The sequence below is a fragment of the Bubalus kerabau genome, chromosome 6, assembly GCF_029407905.1.
Source record: "Bubalus kerabau isolate K-KA32 ecotype Philippines breed swamp buffalo chromosome 6, PCC_UOA_SB_1v2, whole genome shotgun sequence".
NCBI classification, from domain to species: domain Eukaryota; kingdom Metazoa; phylum Chordata; class Mammalia; order Artiodactyla; family Bovidae; genus Bubalus; species Bubalus kerabau.
In genome coordinates this window covers 78,562,847-78,581,856 of record NC_073629.1, presented here as the reverse complement: position 1 = coordinate 78,581,856, position 19,010 = coordinate 78,562,847, and the positions used below count along the sequence as shown (strand labels likewise).

Genomic DNA, 19,010 nt, shown 5'->3' with positions numbered 1-19,010 from the left:
CATGTCCTTCACTCCTGCTTTTTTTTCTTTCTTTTTAAAACATTTATTTGTTTGCATGTGCTGGGTCTTAGTGGCAGCATACAGGATCTTCAGTCTTCATTGCAACATGAAAACTAGACATGTGGGATTACAGTTCCTTGACTAGGGATTGAACCCAGGCCCCCTGCACTGGGAGCTCAAAGTCTTAGCCTCTGAACCACTAGAGAAGTCCCATTCCTGCTTTTCATTTCATTGAGATGTTCTTTCTTAATGTCTTCTAGTCAAAAGCCTATCCTTTCTCAACTCCTAATATAAAGGTGGGCTTGCCAGGTGGCACAGTGGTAAAGAATCCACTTGCCAAGGCAGAAGACACAAGAGACATGGATTCTAACCCTAACCTAACCTCTAACCCTAACCCTAACCCCTGGGTCAGGAATATCCCTTGGAGTAGGAAATGGCAACGTGCTCCAGTATTCTTGCCTGGGAAATTCCATGGGCAGAGGAGCCTGGCAGGCTATAGTCCATGAAGTCACAAAGAATCAGACGCAAATGAGCACACAGCACAGCAATGTAAAGGCAAGCTCTTTTGCAAGACTCTCCTTGACAGCTTCTCATTCTTTGTCCCACTGACAGTTACATTTTCTTATGTGCTATTGTATTTTGTCCTTCATGATAGAACTTGGCACATTGTACTACAGAGACTTACCTTTTGACAAATCGCTTCCTCACTGTGTTAAATCTCATTTAAAGCAAGAATTGATTTACCTGCTTTGAATCTCAGCACCAGAAAAGGATTTTACACCTAATTGAGATCTGAAAATTATCATTTGGTTTGAATGAATAAAGCATCTTATTCATTTATTTATTCTCTGAATAAAGCATTTTATAGGGAGCAATCCCAGTTTATCTGTGATGGATGATATTAATTCAAGATGATTTACTGGGGATGAAATATGAAGTTGAGTGAATTATAAGATTTGGTTCTTGCCAAATCTAAACTTGGTAAAATTATTTTCAAAGGCAACTGAGATTTATGTTCTTAATTACTGGCTCAGTAATGACAAGTTTTTTAAAAAGAACCTAATGAAATAGAGAACTTGCCAACTAGGGTAGAATAAAATTCCCAGTCACTCTCAAAGTAAATCAACCACTGGCTTCACTGCAAAGACTTGGCTACATCAACAAACAATTTCAAGGCTGTAAGGCCAACATTATAAGCAGTCAGAGACAGTCATTACTAAAAATAACAATATCAAACTAAAAAGTTACTTTTAAAAAAGCATTAATTCATTTTAACAGTACTTTTGAACTGGAAAAAAGTCAAAAATCAAACAAACAAAAAGCCCAATGCTGCCAATATTATAGGCTCTGCTAAGAAGTCTTCTTCAGCAAGTTGCAAACATCTCCTATTAAAGGAAAAACTAAAGAAAACTGAAAGTGGCTTAAACTCATAAACTAAAGAGCTGGACTGAGCAACTATCCAGAAAATGGAGGCTCACATTAACATTGACTTCTTTATCTGGCTTCATCAGGTCATATGTTCACTCCTTGCAGGAAAAGACCTCTTATACTTGTACCTGACACAGACCACTAAACACTGCATGCATGCTAAGTGGCTTCAGTCATGTCTAGCTCTTTGTGACCCCATGGTCTGTAGCCTGCCAGGCTCCTCTGTCCATGGGACTCTCCAGGCAATAATACTGGAGTGGGTTGCCATGCCCTCCTCCAGGGGCTATTCCTGACCTGAGGATCGAACCCACGCCTCTTAAGTTTTTTGCATTGGCAGACAGGTTCTTTACCACTAGCGATACCTGGGAAGCCCCACTAAACAACTGTACTGAGCACCTAGATAGCACTTGTTTTAAGTGGTTATGTTTTGCTCCATTTGAGATAACTGGCTAAATTTCTTTACCTCACGTTCCAAGTACAGACACAAGAGAATTCTTTTTTTTTTTTGTCTAAAATGTTGACTCATATTACAGGCTGAATTATGTCACCTTCAAATCTGCGTGTTGAAATCCTAATCCCAAGTATCTCAGAGTGTGGCTGTTTTTGGAGGGAGGGCCTTTATTTTTTAAAAAGAGTAACTAAGTTAAAATAGTTGAAATGAGGTCATTAGAGTGGGCCTTGATCCACTATGCCTGGTGGCATACAGGAAGAGGAGATTAGGACACAGACAATATGCACAAAGGGAAGATCAGGTGAGACACAGGGAAAAGGGCTCCATCCGCAAGCCAAGGACAGAAGCTTAAGAAGAAACCAATCCTGCAGACACCTTGATCTTGAACTTTTAGTCTCCAGAATTGTGGGGAATAAATTACTGTTGTTCAAGTCATACTGTCTGTGGTGTGGTGACCCGAGGACAAAGGAGCAGATAACCAAGGAGGGTCTTGGAATACAGGAATGGAAAAACCAGACCCTTATCATCCTTCCCTCCCCCATGTTGTAACTATTAATGGAACAGTATAACCTGTCTCCCCACCTACCCCATAGGGAGGAGGTATTTGCCTTACTCTTCCCCCCACCCAGTATACTTTCCTCATCCAGTAAGCAAATGACCTGCAAGATCCCTATCCCACTCCTTGTGCCCTGGGTAGAAAGTGGACTAAGGACCCCCTATTCAATGCTGGTTCTCCCTTGAGCTGCCCTACTGTTCTAACAGCATCTTCCACTCTAATAAACTTTATTTCCCTCTCATTCTGCCTCATGTCTGGAAATTCTTTTCCAACCTGCGCATAGATCATGACATGTGGTATTGCAGTTGTGGCAGCTTTAGCAAACCAACACAGCCCACAAATCATGAGAAATAACTTCAGTTCTTTTCAGTTGCTCAGTCGTGTCCGACTCTTTATGACCCCATGAACTGCAGCACGCCAGGCCTCCCTGTCCATCACCAACTCCCGGAGTTCACTCAGACTCACGTCCATCAAGTCAGTGATGCCATCCAGCCATCTCATCCTCTGTTATCCCCTTCTCCTCCTGCCCCCAATCCCTCCCAGAATCAGTCTTTTCCAATGAGTCAACTCTTTGCATGAGGTGGCCAAAGTATTGGAGTTTCAGCTTTAGCATCAGTCCTTCCAAAGAACACCCAGGACTGATCTCCTTTAGAATGGACTGGTTGGATCTCCTTGCAGTCCAAGGGACTCTCAAGAGTCTTCTCCAACATCACAGTTCAAAAGCATCAATTCTTCAGCACTCAGCTTTCTTCACAGTCCAACTTTCACATCCATACATTACCACTGGAAAAACCATAGCCTTGACTAGATGGACCTTGAGAACTAACTTAAAAAATCATTAATTGAAGATTTAAAGATTAATCCTGGCCTCTGTGCATAGATCCATACTATTTAATTTCTTGTCCCCTTTGTGTTATGAGAGCAGGGGAGAAAATTGACTCGATTTTCAAACATTACTAAAATATGCCTGTCACCAATTTGAGGTTGGATGGTAAGCTTCTTACGAAAAATATCAAAGATGTTTTAAAAGTATGTGTACAGACTCTGGGGAATGTCATTGTGAGCAACCAATGAGATTACGATACGAAGACTTACTGGCAAATTTGAAATCGCATCACAATTATTGCTGAAGTTATCAACTCCAACCAGCCCCATCCACAACCGTTCTGTTTGTTTCAGAAGTTTGAAACGCACTGATTATGATGCCTGGAGCCCGCCCACACTTCATGCCGGTCCTCCAGTTCACCTTCCCCGGGAGCCTCCATCTCAGGAGGGCCGCGCGAAGAGGCTCAGGGGTCCCTGGAAATCAGGGAGCCCTTCGCAAATACCCTCTGCCTGTGGTCCTTTAATAGCAAACCAAAATATCAAGGATGTTGTGATTGAGGAAACTCCTTAAAATTAAGTATAGAAGAGGCAAAAGTCCTTTCAAGGAAGCTGGGAGAAGCCCCTGAGGCCTGCCTCCCACCTGTGTCCCACACTCACCTGGGAAGCCGCGCTGGGAGCAACTCCGCCACCCAGCGTGACAGGGACGCCTCGCGCCCAGTCCCTCCCCAGCCAGATCCCGGAGGGGAGAAAGTTCTGTTATCGGCTGGGGAGGAAACGGGCTAAGACTTAAAAGCGTGCGTTTCTTATTTCGTTTTCCGTCTCCATACAAATTTTAGCTTTCAAACTTGCAACGCCTCCGCCTCCCCAAACCGCACCTACTTTCTTTTCTGGCTCTGGTAACTGTTTTCTGCCGGATTCAGGCCCTTAGCTATGCGTCCTGTGTCCATAGAAACAGTTTCCTGAGCTTTCCTAGCCTTGAAAAGGTCTCTGCCTCCAGGGGATTTTGCCCACATACTTTTGTAACTAAGATCCAAAGTGACTCACTAAATCCTTAAGGATATAAAAGCTATTATGCTGAAGAGTGGAAGGAGAGAGAGGTTAAGAAAAGGAGAGAAGTACAAAGAACTGGGGGCAATGACTCTGTTTCTCTTTATTTCCTTCTGGAAATGCCACAGTTCAAAGAGAAAGTTTCCTCCTTGCAGTTTGCAGCTCTGAATGGAAGTTGACAGCCTGTTTTGAATACTTGATGAAAGATTGCTTTTTCATGACTTATTACTTAAGAAAAAAATACTCATTCTTATTCCTAAGGCCATGAAACCGCCTATGTGATTGGTAAAATCATCCTTGTATTTTACAGGTTGTGTAGCAGGTTTGGCTACACACACACACACACACACACACACACACACACACACACACTACCCTATTCACACACACAACAGAATCATACTTTAAAAATGACTGACTTGAAAGCATTCTTGATTTGATCAAGAATGGTGAAAACTTTCTACAACAATGATTAATTTTTTAGTCAAGAATTGTGTTGATAAGTATTTCAGGAATGTGCCTTAACTGATGCAAATCAAAATGGAAACAAACGCTTTAGAAAACAGCATTAATCATCACAAGTCCATGCTAGTGGTAATGACAGAACTTCACAAAAATAAATATAGTTTTAATTATGTAGTAATCAAAAGACAGCTAGAAATTGTTATTCACAGCCAATGTATGAAAACATTGGAATCGATTTATTTAAATACAAGATTTTCAATGATAAAAAATACAAGGTAGTTTAATTCTATCATATTTCATAAACCATATTCATGAAGTGCAATGATTGGTATGGGATTGGTAACTAGTTTCTAGTGAATATTTGACTAATATTATTATAATCTGATTATAATCCCTTCACCGCAAATTTGCACAAAGGTGAAATTAGTGTCTTTAAAAAAGGAAAACTGAATTCAGAAATGTTAACTACTTAACAATTTTTAGTCAGTGAAATTTATAAAGCATGAATCATATAAAATTCTTGGAATATTATCATTATATCAGTTAATATTTATGGAATACAAACTATGTGCCAGATACTAGACTAGAAATTTTTAGTAACATCTCTCATTCTATCCTTCCTCTTCCATTAATCCTCAATCTTTAATTAGTATGTATGGGAAAGGTATTATCTTCAATTTTAGAAATGATCAGACTCAAAGAAATCATGTGATTTGCCCAAAATTATACAATTATTCAAATAGATGGGGAAACAGTGGCAGACTTTATCCTTTGGGGCTCCAAAATCACTGCAGATGGTGACTGCTGCCATGAAATTAAAAGACGCTTACTCCTTGGAAGAAAAGTTATGACCAACCTAGACAGCATATTAAAAAGCAGAGACGTTACTTTGTCAACAAAGGTCCGTCAAATCAAGGCTATGGTTTTTCCAGTAGTCATATATGGATGTGAGAGTTGGACTATAAAGAAAGCTGAGCGCAGAAGAATTGATGCTTTTGAACTGTGGTGTTGAAGAAGACTCTTGAGAGTTCCTTGGACTGCAAGAAGATCCAACCAGTCCATCCTAAAGGAGATCAGTCCTGAGTGGTCATTGGAAGGACTGATGTTGAAGCTGAAACTCCAATACTTTGGCCACCTGATGCAAAGAGCTGACTCATTTGAGAAAACCCTGATGCTGGGAAAGATTGAAGGCAGGAGAAGAAGGGGACGACAGAGGATGAGATGGTTGGATGGCGTCACTGGCTCAATGGACATGAGTTTAGGTAGATTTCAGGAGTTGGCAATGGACAGGGAGGCCTGGCGTGCTGCAGTCCATGGGGTTGCAAGGAATCGGACAATACTGAGTGACTGAACTGAACTGAACTAAGTATTAATAATATAGCATAAAGTATTTTCTCTTTGATAAAAAAAATTTGGTAAAATGTACACCAGAAACAATTTAAATGATTCTTTCCTAGCTTCCTTAATTACTTCCTTAATTACTCTTAGTTAAATTCAACAGGTATTTACTGAATGAGTTCATGAACCTATTATAGATAAATATTGGGTAAAGGAATCTAGTAAATGCATTATTTTAAAAGTATGCAATGTCTTAGAACGTAAACTGTATTCTATAAGAAAGCAAAGAAAGTGATATCTGCAGACTTTTTCCTACTGCAAGGTGTTTAGGCCATCCATACAGTTAGAGGGCATCTTCTCCAAGACCACCCTCACTTCTGACACCAAGTTTGAACCCTCAGCTTCAATAATTAGCAGAAGGACTCAAAGAACTCACTGAAAGCCATTATTGTCAGGATTAGGGTTGATTATAGGGAAATTTTAACCTGTTGATTACAGGTTAAAATCAACCAAAGGAAAAGCACACAGAACAGAGTCCAGGAGAAGTGCCACATGCAGAGATTCTTTTGTTCTTCTCCTGGGGTCAGAAAGAGGTTGCTCTTCCAGCACTGATGTATGACAATACAAAAGGAGCACGGCCAACCAGGGAAGCTCATCTGAGCTTTGTGTCCAGAGTTTTTAGCTTTTAGAAGTTCATCATATAAGCATGATTGACTCATTTCCCCCCATAGTTAATCTCAATTGGTTGACTGATCCAGAGACCCTACTTTAAGTCACATGGTTGTTCTTTCTAGAGTGGTCATCCCCCACTAGACTAAGTGGTCAGCCCCCCAAGACTATGCAGGGGTAGACAGCCCTCCACCCTAAATCACATTGTTGGATTATCCAGTGTGACACAAGCCCCCAGGCAAACAAAGACACTCTGTCAGGCACAACAATAATAGGACCCAGAGATAACCTCCCAGAAGCCAAGAACAAAGTCCAGAGCTTCTCTTTGGGCAAGAGATTCTTTATTATATAGTCTTTACTACATATTGACTATATTTTGTTTAAATAATATCCAGATATTTATTTAGCCATTCAGAAATGGTGAAATCCTTTGCTTTCCCAACCCCACCTTCTTTCCTCTCTGGAATGGGAGCATCTCTTTTCTTGCTCCACACAAACCATGAGGCCTGAGAGAAGTGTTAATATTCTTCAACTTGCCTATCATCCCCTTCACGCCTTTATTTTTCTTCTTTAGGAAAGGCCTTCTTTTATGAGGTTCAACTATCTCTCCACACCAACTTATTAACAAATCCCCAGCCATATCTCACCTTTATGGATTTGAGATCTTTCTCAGTCTTCATATTAAATTTATGAAGTCAGTGTCTGACCTTGACCCTCATTCACATCCTAGATTAAAGTTTTTTTACTTCATTGTCCAATAAAACTGTAACTGAAATCTTGAGCTTTACCAGTTTGTCCTAGATCACAAACTCTCATTCCTTTAGCCCATCACCTCTCTTACTTCTAGATAATGAACTCTTTGGCCCCTTAGTGACACCTTAGTTTCACCTCTCTCATTTGCAAATCCAATGGACATCTTTTAGACCTGATGTTATTTGACCTCAGTTCTGAATTTGACATTGTTGACTTCTGGCTCCTTGAAATATTCCCTTCTCTTGGCCTCAAGGGATGCTACTCTTTCCTACTTCCATTGCCTCACTGAGAATATTCTTATTACCCTCTTTTGTGAACTCCCATTCCTCTGCTCTCTCAAGTATTATTCTATCCTGAGATTCTTTCCTGTTTTTAATCGCCTTTTGTCCTACAACAATAGGGAAGGAGACAGGGCACAACTTTTAAAAGAATGGCATAGCCATTGAGGAGACAACATAACTGGTTAGAACCAATTAGGCCCAAGACGGCAGAAGATTTGACTTTCAGTAGATGTTTACCCATCATTGTATGCTCATTGTAATATGCTCAAATGACACCACAGCTGATGCCAAGACAGTTCCAAGGCTGACCATAAAGCCCCCAAAGATGGTAATGGTTCAATTTCTAGAAATCCCTTCCTTTCCCAAAACAGTTGGAACAACTGTTTAGCCTATGAAATTACGCAGCTCATAAAAACTAACCCGCCATATTTTAAATGGCAGCTCTCACCTTTTGAGATGAACTACATTCTGTCTATAGAATGTGTATCTCTCTAAATAAATCCACTTCTTACCTATCACTTTGCCTCTCACCAAATTCCTTCTGCACTGACATAAAGAACCAGCGCTTCATTAAGTCTTGGAAACTGGTGTGCAATCTCAATCAAGAGACAGTAGGTTCAAGTCCCAACTTGTGGGCTCAAGTCCCAGTCTGAGTTTTGGCTGGGTTAGTGTCTCATCTGTGCAGTTTCAATTCCCTTCCTGGCCTTGATATTGCCCTCAGAACATAGTCCAAATTACACAGTATAGAATATGGATATGGAAATATCTACCATCTGAGTCCAGTTGATGCTGAATACAGTTGTGATTTTTTTTTTTAATTTGGGCCAACCCCTGGCACACAAAATGACAACCTTATCAGTTCATGTAAATTTTTCAGATGTTTCAGGTTTTCATATTGAAAGGTTGTTGTTGAATCACGCGAAGACACGCGAAGACATTCTTGGCCCCGGAGGAGAAGAATTCAATCCAGGGCCAGAGACGAGGCTTGATCACTCAGAGCTTTGTGTAATAAAGTTTTATTAAAGTATAAAGGAGATAGAGAAAGCTTCTGACAAAGGCATCAGAAGGGGGCAGAAAGAGTACCCGCTTGCTAGTGTTAACAATGAAGTTATATATTCCAAAGAATGTTTGGAGGTTGTAGAGACCTCATCAGACCTACTCCCATAATTTACATTTTAAAATAACAGAATTAGCCAGAAGGTTTAATCCAAAGACTGTCCTCAGGCAGGATACATTATTGTTATATAATCCTAAGGAATGTGGAGAAAGAAAAAAAGTTTGTCCTTTTTTCCTCCTTGAGAATTCCAGACCCCTCTCTCCTTGGGGACCCCTAGACTCCTTATCAACCTGCCTAGGAAATGACTCTCTCATTCCCCCCTTTTCTTTTAGGAGAATTATGTTGCCTAGGGAAAAGGGGCGTCATTCTCATTCCATAACTGCTTCTGAGCTGACAAGGGGCGTTGTCCCTAAATTGGTGAGGCAACATATTCTCCTAATCCTCATATTGAGGATATCTTATCCAGGGGCCCCAAATAGTAGCTGGAGGAAATTGCAACAGTAGCAGGAGTTTGAGCAATAATTTGTAACTTAAAAGCTTTCATGCAGCTAGAAACAAATCCAGTTATGCAATTACAGATTTAGGGAGCAAACAGCAAAAACAAAACAATCAGAATCAAAATTAAAAGTCACAGTATGTCCATAGTTAAAGTGCAAAGTGTTGCACCAGTCCATTTTAGGGTTGGCAGATGTCATCAGATGAAGAAGAGGCATTGCATGTGATTGTTGTCGAAGGTATTCACAGACTTGGAGAAAGTCTTTTCCTTGAAGTGGGGATGTTCACCCCAGGAAGCCTTTCACTGACGAAGAGGGGAGCCCTCTGCAGACCCAGCAGTTAGACCAACTGTGGAATGCAGCATAGGAGTGAACCCAGGACAGAAAGACATTGTCTTGAGGATCCAATGGCAGATTCGGGATATTTGGAGTCAGCAGAAGTAGACTCACATAGATTATCAGGCCAATCCACTGCCCTTTGCTTAACTCTAGAGCTCGGGTCAGAGCCACAAGCTCCGCTAACTGAGCACTGGTTCCCTGGGGGAGAGATTTTGCTTCCAAAACCTGTTCAGCAGTCACCACGGCGTAACCTGCTTTACGTTTTCCATCCTGAACAAAAGAACTGCCATCTGTAAATATTTCCATGTCAGGATTGTCTAACGGGGTATCCTTTAGATCCTCCCGAGCTGCATAGTTTAAAGTTAGGAATTGAGAACAATCGTGATCAGGTGTTTCATTTTCCTTCTCAGGAAGGAAAGTGGCAGGATTTAGATTTCCACAAACTCTAAGCTTAGTTACTGGTCCTTCTAACAACAATGACTGGTATTTAAGAAGCCTGCTGTCTGTCATCCAAATATTAACCTTAGAATTTAAGATTCCACTCACATCATGAGAAGTCAGTACAGTAAGGTTTCGTCCATTATTTTTTTTTAAAGCTTCAGGTGCTAATAAAGCTGCTGCCCCACTTACTCTTAGGCAGTGGGGCCACCCACGTGAAACTACATCTAATTCTCTGCTTAGATAAGCAATAGGTTGCTGGTGAGGCCCCCGGGGTTGTGTCAAAACTCCCAATGCCACACCTTTTCTTTCAGTGACAAACAAATTAAATTCTGACCCTGTGAGCAAGCTCAGAGCTGGAGCTTGCAGGAGAGAAGTCTGAAGAAACTTAAAAGCCTTTTGAGTTTCTGGAGACCAAACCAGTTTGTCGGTTTGGGCCTGCTGAGTTTCAGCTATAAGTTTATATAAAAGCCAGGCAAGTTCCCCATAACCCGGAATCCAAATGCGACAGTAACCTGTGATTCCCAAAAATCCTCTCAATTGTCTTAAAGTCATAGGTATGGGGTGATTTAGTATAGGTTTAATTCTCTCAGGGCCTATGGCCCTAGTCCCTTCAGATATGATTAGGCCCAGATATCTAACTGATTGTTGACAAAGCTGAGCCTTTTCTCTTGATGCCTTGTAACCACAGCCTACCAGAAAGTTTAAGAAATCTTCTGAGGCTCGCGAACAAGCTTCCTCTGTCTCAGCACAGAGCAAAATATCATCTACGTATTGTAACACCACCGCTTCAGAGCTATTAAAGTTTTGTAGATCCCGTGTCAAACTTTGTCCAAATAAGTGAGGACTGTCATGAAATCCCTGGGCAAAACTGTCCAGGTTAACTGAGAAGCTGGCTGTGTAGGGTCTTCAAAGCAAATAGAAATTGACTTTCTTCCGCCAAAGGCACTGAATAGAAGGCATCCTTTAAATCAATTACTAAAAAATATTTGGCCCGTTCGGGAATTTCAGACAATAAAGTATAAGGATTAGGCACCACGGGGTGTAAAGGAACTACAGCCTCTATTATTTGTAAATCTTGAACTAGTCTCCATTTACCATTCGATTTCTTTATACCCAAAATAGGAGTGTTGCAAGGACTGTTACAGGGAATTAATAGTCCCTGCTTCTTTAAATTTTCGATGATGGGTTTTAACCCTTTCTTAACCTCAGGTTTCAGTGGATACTGCTTCTTATGTGGAAATATGCGCAGGTCTTTGACCTTAACAACTACAGGAATAGCATTTTGTGCTCGACCCACAGATTTTCCATCAGCCCATACTCTAGGATTTACAGTTTGTTCAATTAAAGGGAGAGAAAGGAAGGGCTCCATATTCATGAAAACAGAGGCATGGACCTTGCTCAGTATATCCCTTCCCAAAAGGGGTGAGGGAGATTCTGGCACAATCAGAAACTCGTGTGAAAACAGCACAGAATCCCAGTTGCAAGATAAAGAATAACTGAAATAATACCTTTTGGCTCATCCAGACAGTCCCATTACAGAAGCGGATGGGGAAGAAAGTGGGCCAGGGGCTTCAGTAAACACAGAATAAGTTGCCCCAGTATCTAAAAGGAAATCGACGGATTGGCCCCCCACAATTATTAATACCTGGGGTTCCTCAGGTGTAATTAGGATGGGAGCTTGTGTGGGGACCCCCGGCACCTTCAGTCCTGATTGTCTTGAGAGTCCGACCCCGGAGACCTACGCCTCTGGGGGCAGTCTCTCTTCCAGTGTGGTCCATTGCAGACCGGACATGGAGCCAGGGGCAGCTTAGATGCCTGAGGGCAATCCTGATTGAGGTGCCCCTCCTTTCCACAGTAATAACAAGCCCATCCCTTTTCACCTGGGTCCCTCTGGGCATTTTTCTCAGGCTGTTTAAGAACGTTTTTCATAGCCATGGCGAAGGCTTCCGCCTTTTCCTTTGTCTTTTTTGCCTTTCTTTCTTTTCCTCATATTCCCTACCATAATAGACTGTCTGAGCCAGTTGTAACAGAGTTATCTAAAGACAGATTTGGTCCATACACCCGTTTTAATAGCTTATGGCGGATATCTGGAGCCGACTGACTGAGAAATCTATCCTTTAAGAGCACTTTTCCCTCTTCACTTTCAGGATCAATCTCAGTGAATTTGCGAAGGCCTTCTCTCAGTCTATCTAGGAATTTACCAGGAGCTTCCTTCTCCTCCTGTTCTATGTCTGCCAATTTGCCATAGTTTAAAGGCTTAGAATGTGCCTGCCTAAGTCCTTCAAGAATACATCTAACAAAATAACTCTGATCCCATCTTCCTTTAGCTGTGTTGTAGTCCCAGTCTGGTTCTATAGTTGGGACTGCCTGATTTCCAGTGGGAAGGGCTGCTATCTCGTTCTCCCTCTTCCCTACTGATTCATTACCAAGCCATTCATCTCCATAAGCAACCACTTTTCCCAAAACTTGAGTCTTTGACTCGGGAGTCAGCATTTGTCCCAAGATATATATCACATCCTTGCAAGTGAGGTCATAAAGCAGAGTAACACCTTTAAAAGCTCTAATATATTTTTATGGGTCCTATAAATAATCTCCCAGATCCTCCTTGATTCTTTGTATTTCTTGATAAGAGAAAGGCTTATTAACTCTCACAGACTGATTATTTCTCCTGCTGGGTGCTTCATGAAGAGGCAATAGCTTGTGTGGCTGTTCCTCAGCCTCTCTGGTTGCTCTGTGCATATGATCCCAGGGATAGATTGGAGAAACCTGGTTTTCTTTATCTCTTTGACTTCTGTCCTCCATTTTATCCTGTATTTCACCCTTAGTTTTCGCTGAGCATCTCTTACTTCGATTGTCTGAGCTTCTGTTGAAACCAGAGTAGTCTGAGGTCGTACTGAGAGAGGGATTGTTTGGACCTCCATGTGCGCAGTTTGAATCTCAGTTTGGATTTCCAGGTATGGGGGCAAAGTAAGAGGACAGGAGGGAGCTGAAGGTTTCACGCCCAAATCTATACCCTTAGGACATAAGTCTGACATATTTCGCAGAGAGAAAAAAGGCAACACATATGCTACTTCTACCCATTTCCCTTGTTCCTTACACAACTGGTCTAATTGTAGAACAGTATTATACTTAAGAGACCCTCCAACTGGCCACCGTTCGCCTCCAATGGATACTGTGGCCATGCAGTATCACATAAGAAGACTAGGTGTGTCTTCTTTAAGCCCTGGGGATCAAATCTATCCCAGTTTTTCAGGATACAGTTCAAAGGAGTGAGGCTGGAATTGTTAGCTCCCATCTTAAGAGAGAAAAAAAGCGACCAGTGCCATTTTTCTACCGGAGGTGTCCCTCCCTGCTGTAGATGGGGGTGTAGACAGACGTTACACCAAAAGCTTTTCCTTCCTGGTCAGACTTAGTCTGTCCCTTACCGACGCAGGCGTCGTACTCGTCCCTCCCGGTTCTACCACCGAGATGGGGTGGGGATGTACCAGGGGTAGACTTGATAGCATCCCTACTTGACGTCCAGCTCTTCACCCTTAACCTTGCTTGCCTCTGATGTCACCCGGGGTGAATCAGAGTAACCTTCCGGAATGCCTCCCAAGCTAAGACCGCTGTGGGAAACATTCGTCACCTGAGTGCCTGTGCACAACCCTGAGTATTTCCTGACTACAATAAGACCGACGCGAACATAAAACTGAGATGTTCTTTCCAAGCATCACCACACCAGTATAACAGCCTCCTCTGATCCACTAAGAGCCGGCATTACCAAAGAAAAAAAACCCATCGCAGTCCCAATCTGAGTAACCTTTAACCTCAGAGAGGTTCTGGGAGCTAGAGCTCCATCTAGCTTCTGAACTTTCGATTCCTAGTGAGGCTAGGCGCCTTCTTGACTACCAATCCAAGTTTGGGACCTAAGCCACAGTACACAATAACAGTATAGATCACAAGTCCCTTGAAAGTCTATAATCTGATAGATTAGGTTAGTACTTCTAATTCCCAAGGAGTTATGAAATGGTCAAAGAGACCAAAAAGTTTGACCGAGAAAGGAGAGTTTGGTCCACGCGCTTTGCCCATTTCTGGTTGGCTCCCGAAGGAGACATTGGGTGCCTCTTGGCATTGGCAGGTCGGTATAACCCCCCGACAGGTTTCTGCAATAAGCCTTATGAGATCACCGTGGAACCAGAGAGCAGGGCTCCTTACTTGCTTCACACAGGGCATGCCATTCATTCACACAAGCACATTGTAGAGTTAGTAAAGCACAGCAGAAAACGTGTTCGCTAAGAGAACAAAGAACTAAAGCTCCAAGCATCCTTACCTTGTCCTGAAGGATCCCAGATGAGCCCCCAAGATGAAAGGTTGTTGTTGAATCACGTGAAGACACCGGGATTCTTGGCCCCCGGAGGAGAAGAATTCAATCCGGGGCCAGAGACGAGGCTTGATCGCTCAGAGCTTTTGTGTAATAAAGTTTTATTAAAGTATAAAGGAGATAGAGAAAGCTTCTGACATAGGCATCAAAAGCGGGCAGAAAAAGTACCTGCTTGCTAGTGTTGACAATGAAGTTATATATTCCAAAGAATGTCTGGAGGTTGTAAAGACCTCATCAGACCGACTCCCATAATTTACATTTTAAGATAACAGAATTAGCCAGAAGGTTTAATCCAAAGACTGTCCTCAGGCAGGATACATTATTGTTATATAATCCTAAGGAATGTGGATAAAGAAAAAAAGTTTGTCCTTTCTTCCTCCTTGAGAATTCCAGACCCCTCTCTCCTTGGGGACCCCTAGACTCCCTATCAACCTGCCTAGGAAATGACTATCTCAATATCTTTGTGCCTTGGGGTTCATGCTGCTCCCTCAGCACTTGTGGAGAACTCACTCTACTCCAAGTTTCCAAAGGGGAAACATGTTGTCTATGCTATGCCAATGAGACTACTGACCCCAACCCCCTGACCACAGTGATTGGCTTAGGGAGAGGCACGTGACTCATGAGAGACCAGTTAGGGACCCCAGTTAAGCTACCATGGAAGTTACAACTACTGTCAGACTTTTTCATAATAAAATAAATCCTCTTTGTGCACAGAGTAGTTTGGATTTATTTTTTTCACTTCCTATGAAAGGATATCTAAAAATTGATACTGAGCTCCACAAATATTTGTCAAATGAATGGAAACTGTAAAATAGGTAGATTAATGATCTCATAGGGCTGGTCTGAGAATTAAATCATTTACCAATCTGAAGCACGAGGCCTGATACCAAACAAAAACAGATATTCAAAACTTTCATTATGTTTCTTTCCCCCAGCCCTCTCCCTATCCCCACAAAGTCCATACAAAACAATTAAAAATTGCTACCTGAACTTGATTTTATAGTACTAAGAAAGCACATATTCTCAAATATTTAAATTATTTTTCCCTATAAATCTTTTCTTCCTATTAAAGAACACAACTTTAAACATATTCTATTGTATAATATCTTAAAACGTTTTGCTTGATTTACATGTAAAAACACAGTATTTAAAGTAAAAGATTGTAAAATCTGACTTTATAAATATTTAAAATTTCTGCATGTCCAAAACCATCAAAACATTTTAAACTTGGAAAATTACCCATCGTGTATAAACAAAAGGTATCTCAAAAATCTTAGGCATCATTAAGAAAAGGACAAACACAATAATGGAGAAGAAAATGTGTTGAATTTAAACAGTTCATTTGAAAAATACCTACAAATGACTATTAATTATATTTTTAATTATCAAAATATTCAGAGCCATATGCATTAAGCCTACAAAATATAACTTTCCCCTTATCACATCGGCAATTTGGGGAAAGAAAGAGAAACATGCACACCTATGCTCTACCAGTGGAAGTATGACTTGTTAGAATGGTGCTTTACAATTTGTAGGAAATCTTTCAAAATATATGTAAACTGTGATTCAGCAATTTCATTTTTAAGAATTTATATTTAGAAATTAATCATAGAAATGCACAAATAATTAGGAACAATGTTGTTAGTATAACATTCTTGATAATGGTATGAAAAATTAAAAATAGGATAATGGTATCCAGGTGGCACTAGTGGTAAAGAACCCACCTGCCAGTGTAGGAGACATAAAAGACTTGGGTTTGATCCCTGGGTCAGAAAGATCCCCTGGAGGAGGGCATGGCAACCCACTCTAGTATTCTTGCCTGGAGAATCCCATGGATGGAGGAGCCTGGCAGGCTATGGTCCATGAGGTTGCAAAGAGCTGGACACAACTGAAATGGTTTAGCATGCACACAGGCAGGACATCACCAGAGTCAGCCACAGGGACCAGTAAATAATAAAGTAGGTTCCTGGCCATGAGCTCAGTCGTGTCCAACTCTTTGAGACCCTATGGACTGTAGCCCACCAGGCCCCTCTCTATGGGATTTCCCAGGCAAGAATACTGGAGTGGGTTTTCATGTCCTCCTCCAAGGGATCTTCCTGACCCAGGAATCGAACCTGCATCTCCTGTGTCTCCTGCATTGCAGAAGGATTCTTTACCTGTTGAGCCATCGATTCAAAAGAATAAAATAGAGAGAAATATGATATTCCCTTACTTCATATACCCTTTTACCACTTGATGGCAGTATACCAAAGTTTTTTTTTTAAACAACAACAACAACAAACAGTTATAATGACTTGAAATGACACTAAACATCTCATGATAAGGGCTGCACAACAGTTTCCCCAAAATGTGCTGTTTTCCAGTTGGAGATTAAGCTACTGTGACTACACTGTAGGTTTTAAAGAAAGATTCTTTCTGCAATGTGTCCCTTCTCCCTCAGCCCCTGCCCATTTTTACATCTAATATAGAGAAAAGAAATTACCATTATAAAGCAGTGAAACTATTGAATTAATGTTTCAACCACTTTCTCTTTACTTTTTGCTGCCACTGAGTTCTGATTTGTCTCCTTACATTGGCATTCCTTATTGAAACAGGAAGATTTTCCTTTTATTAAGAGCTGCCTTTCTAATCAAAATGCTGACCAAAAAGTCATTATAAAAGTTGGTAATTATGAAAATTCTTATATATTTACTTCTTGTGTTATACTTACATTTCCTCTTAAGCTACTTATAATGATTTACTTAAAACTCTAAAAATTAAATTTAATAGTTTATATCAAATACCATTTTATTCTTTGAACTAAGTGTTAAGTTAAACATTGACAAATTGTTATAATTCTAAAAGAACGAACACTCTCTCAAACTCCCTTCTATTTCCTCTTGGTTTCCTCCTGCTGATTTGATCATTCCTGAACAAGCTCTTCTTTTCCCTCTCACTTCTTAAACACTGGTGTTATCTAGGGTTCTGTCTTCACACTGCTCTTTTCTCTCACCCCAGTCACTTCTCCTAAGCATCTCGTCCATATCCAAAGTTTAAGTCATCTCTTATTTACCGATGATTCCTAGGTTTATCTCCCCAGCCCCATATCTCTCTGAAACTCCATTCAGTTTGTGATGGCCTATTATTAAACATTTCCACTGGAGGCCCCACAAACACTGCAAATTCAACATGTCTACTTGTTAATTATGTCCCTTCCTAAATTTGTTCTGTCTCACACCTTTCCGCCCTTTGACTTGGTCAGTGAAAATGAAATATTAGAGTAATTTTAACATGAATAATAATAATAATTAAAATTATTAATTAAGTTCTGAGTCTTTTATATGCATGCATGTGTGCTAAGTCACTTCAGCGGTGTCTGACTCTTTGCAATGCCGTGGACTATATGTAGCCCGCCAGGCTCCTCTGTCCATGGGATTCTCCAGACAAGAATACGGGAGTGGGTTGCCATGCCCTCTTCCAGGGAATCTTCCCAACCCAGGGCTTGAACCCACGTCTCTTATGTCTCATGCATTGGCAGGTCACACTTTACCACTAGTGTCACCTGGGAAGCCCATTTATATGCAGCAACCTTGTTTAATATTCAAAACAAGCCTATGAGGTGAGTACTATCACAAAACCATTTTACAAGTGAGGAAACAGACTTTCCTACAGCTACGTGGCTAGTAAGTAGAACTGAGACGTAAACCCAGGCAGTGCATTTTCAGAGTCCATACCACTAACTCACACTTAACAGGAGAAGCACCAAATATACATGTTTCTAAGCATTTTCTTACTTCCCTTGCAACTAGGTTGGGATCATTTATCCAGTTCTGGACAATGAAATGGGAATGAAAATTATGTATGTCTCTTCCAAGACAAGGCACTTAAAGAAATTGTGTTCTTCTCAATCTTTTCTTTCCCCTCAGTTGTGGCCATGAATTCCAGATGGCATAGCTACATAATCCATATCATTAAGGGAAAATGTGGTAAGTTCCCGAGATTTCAGAGTTTGCTGTTATCACTGTGGATCCTAGCCTATCCTGACTGATACAAGCCATATGCCAATAAATGCCTCTTTCTCCTTCACTGTCCACACCTGAGGGATCAATTACCAAATTGTTTCATTCCTCCTTAGTTCTTCTTCCTCTCAGTTCTTTCCTTAGTGCCTTAGGCTAAACTCTCATTGTTTCTTTAACTGGGACAGCTCCTATAGCCTTCTAAATAACTCATCTTCTTGCCTCCATCTTCAACCACCTTCAATCCACACTCCACTGTGCAGCTGGGTTGACCCTTTTAAAATGTATTAATGCTCTGTTATTTCTTAACATTTTTAAGTGGCTTCCCATTCCCCAACAGATAACAGCCAGTCTTCCCAGCATGGGCTACAAGATCCTTGATAAGCTCAATAACATCTCACTGGCCACTCCTTCAACCTTATATTTGATTCATTCAGGTCCCCAGATGCCCTTTATTCTGCTTTTTAAAATGGTGATCCTTCAGGGAGTGCCTCTCCCATGTATCTTG

General features: G+C 41.1%; 1 protein-coding gene across 1 annotated transcript in view; it reads right to left on the bottom strand.

Moving 5' to 3' along the window:
* The window catches only part of C6H1orf141 (chromosome 6 C1orf141 homolog), a 61,536-nt gene extending 46,525 nt beyond the window's left edge, over positions 1–15,011 (bottom strand). Inside the window, exon 1 of the mRNA XM_055585527.1 lies at positions 14,457–15,011. The gene's annotated coding sequence lies outside the window, so the exon portion shown is untranslated. The remainder of the gene's footprint in view (positions 1–14,456) is intronic.
* Between the last annotated feature and the right edge of the window lie 3,999 nt (positions 15,012–19,010).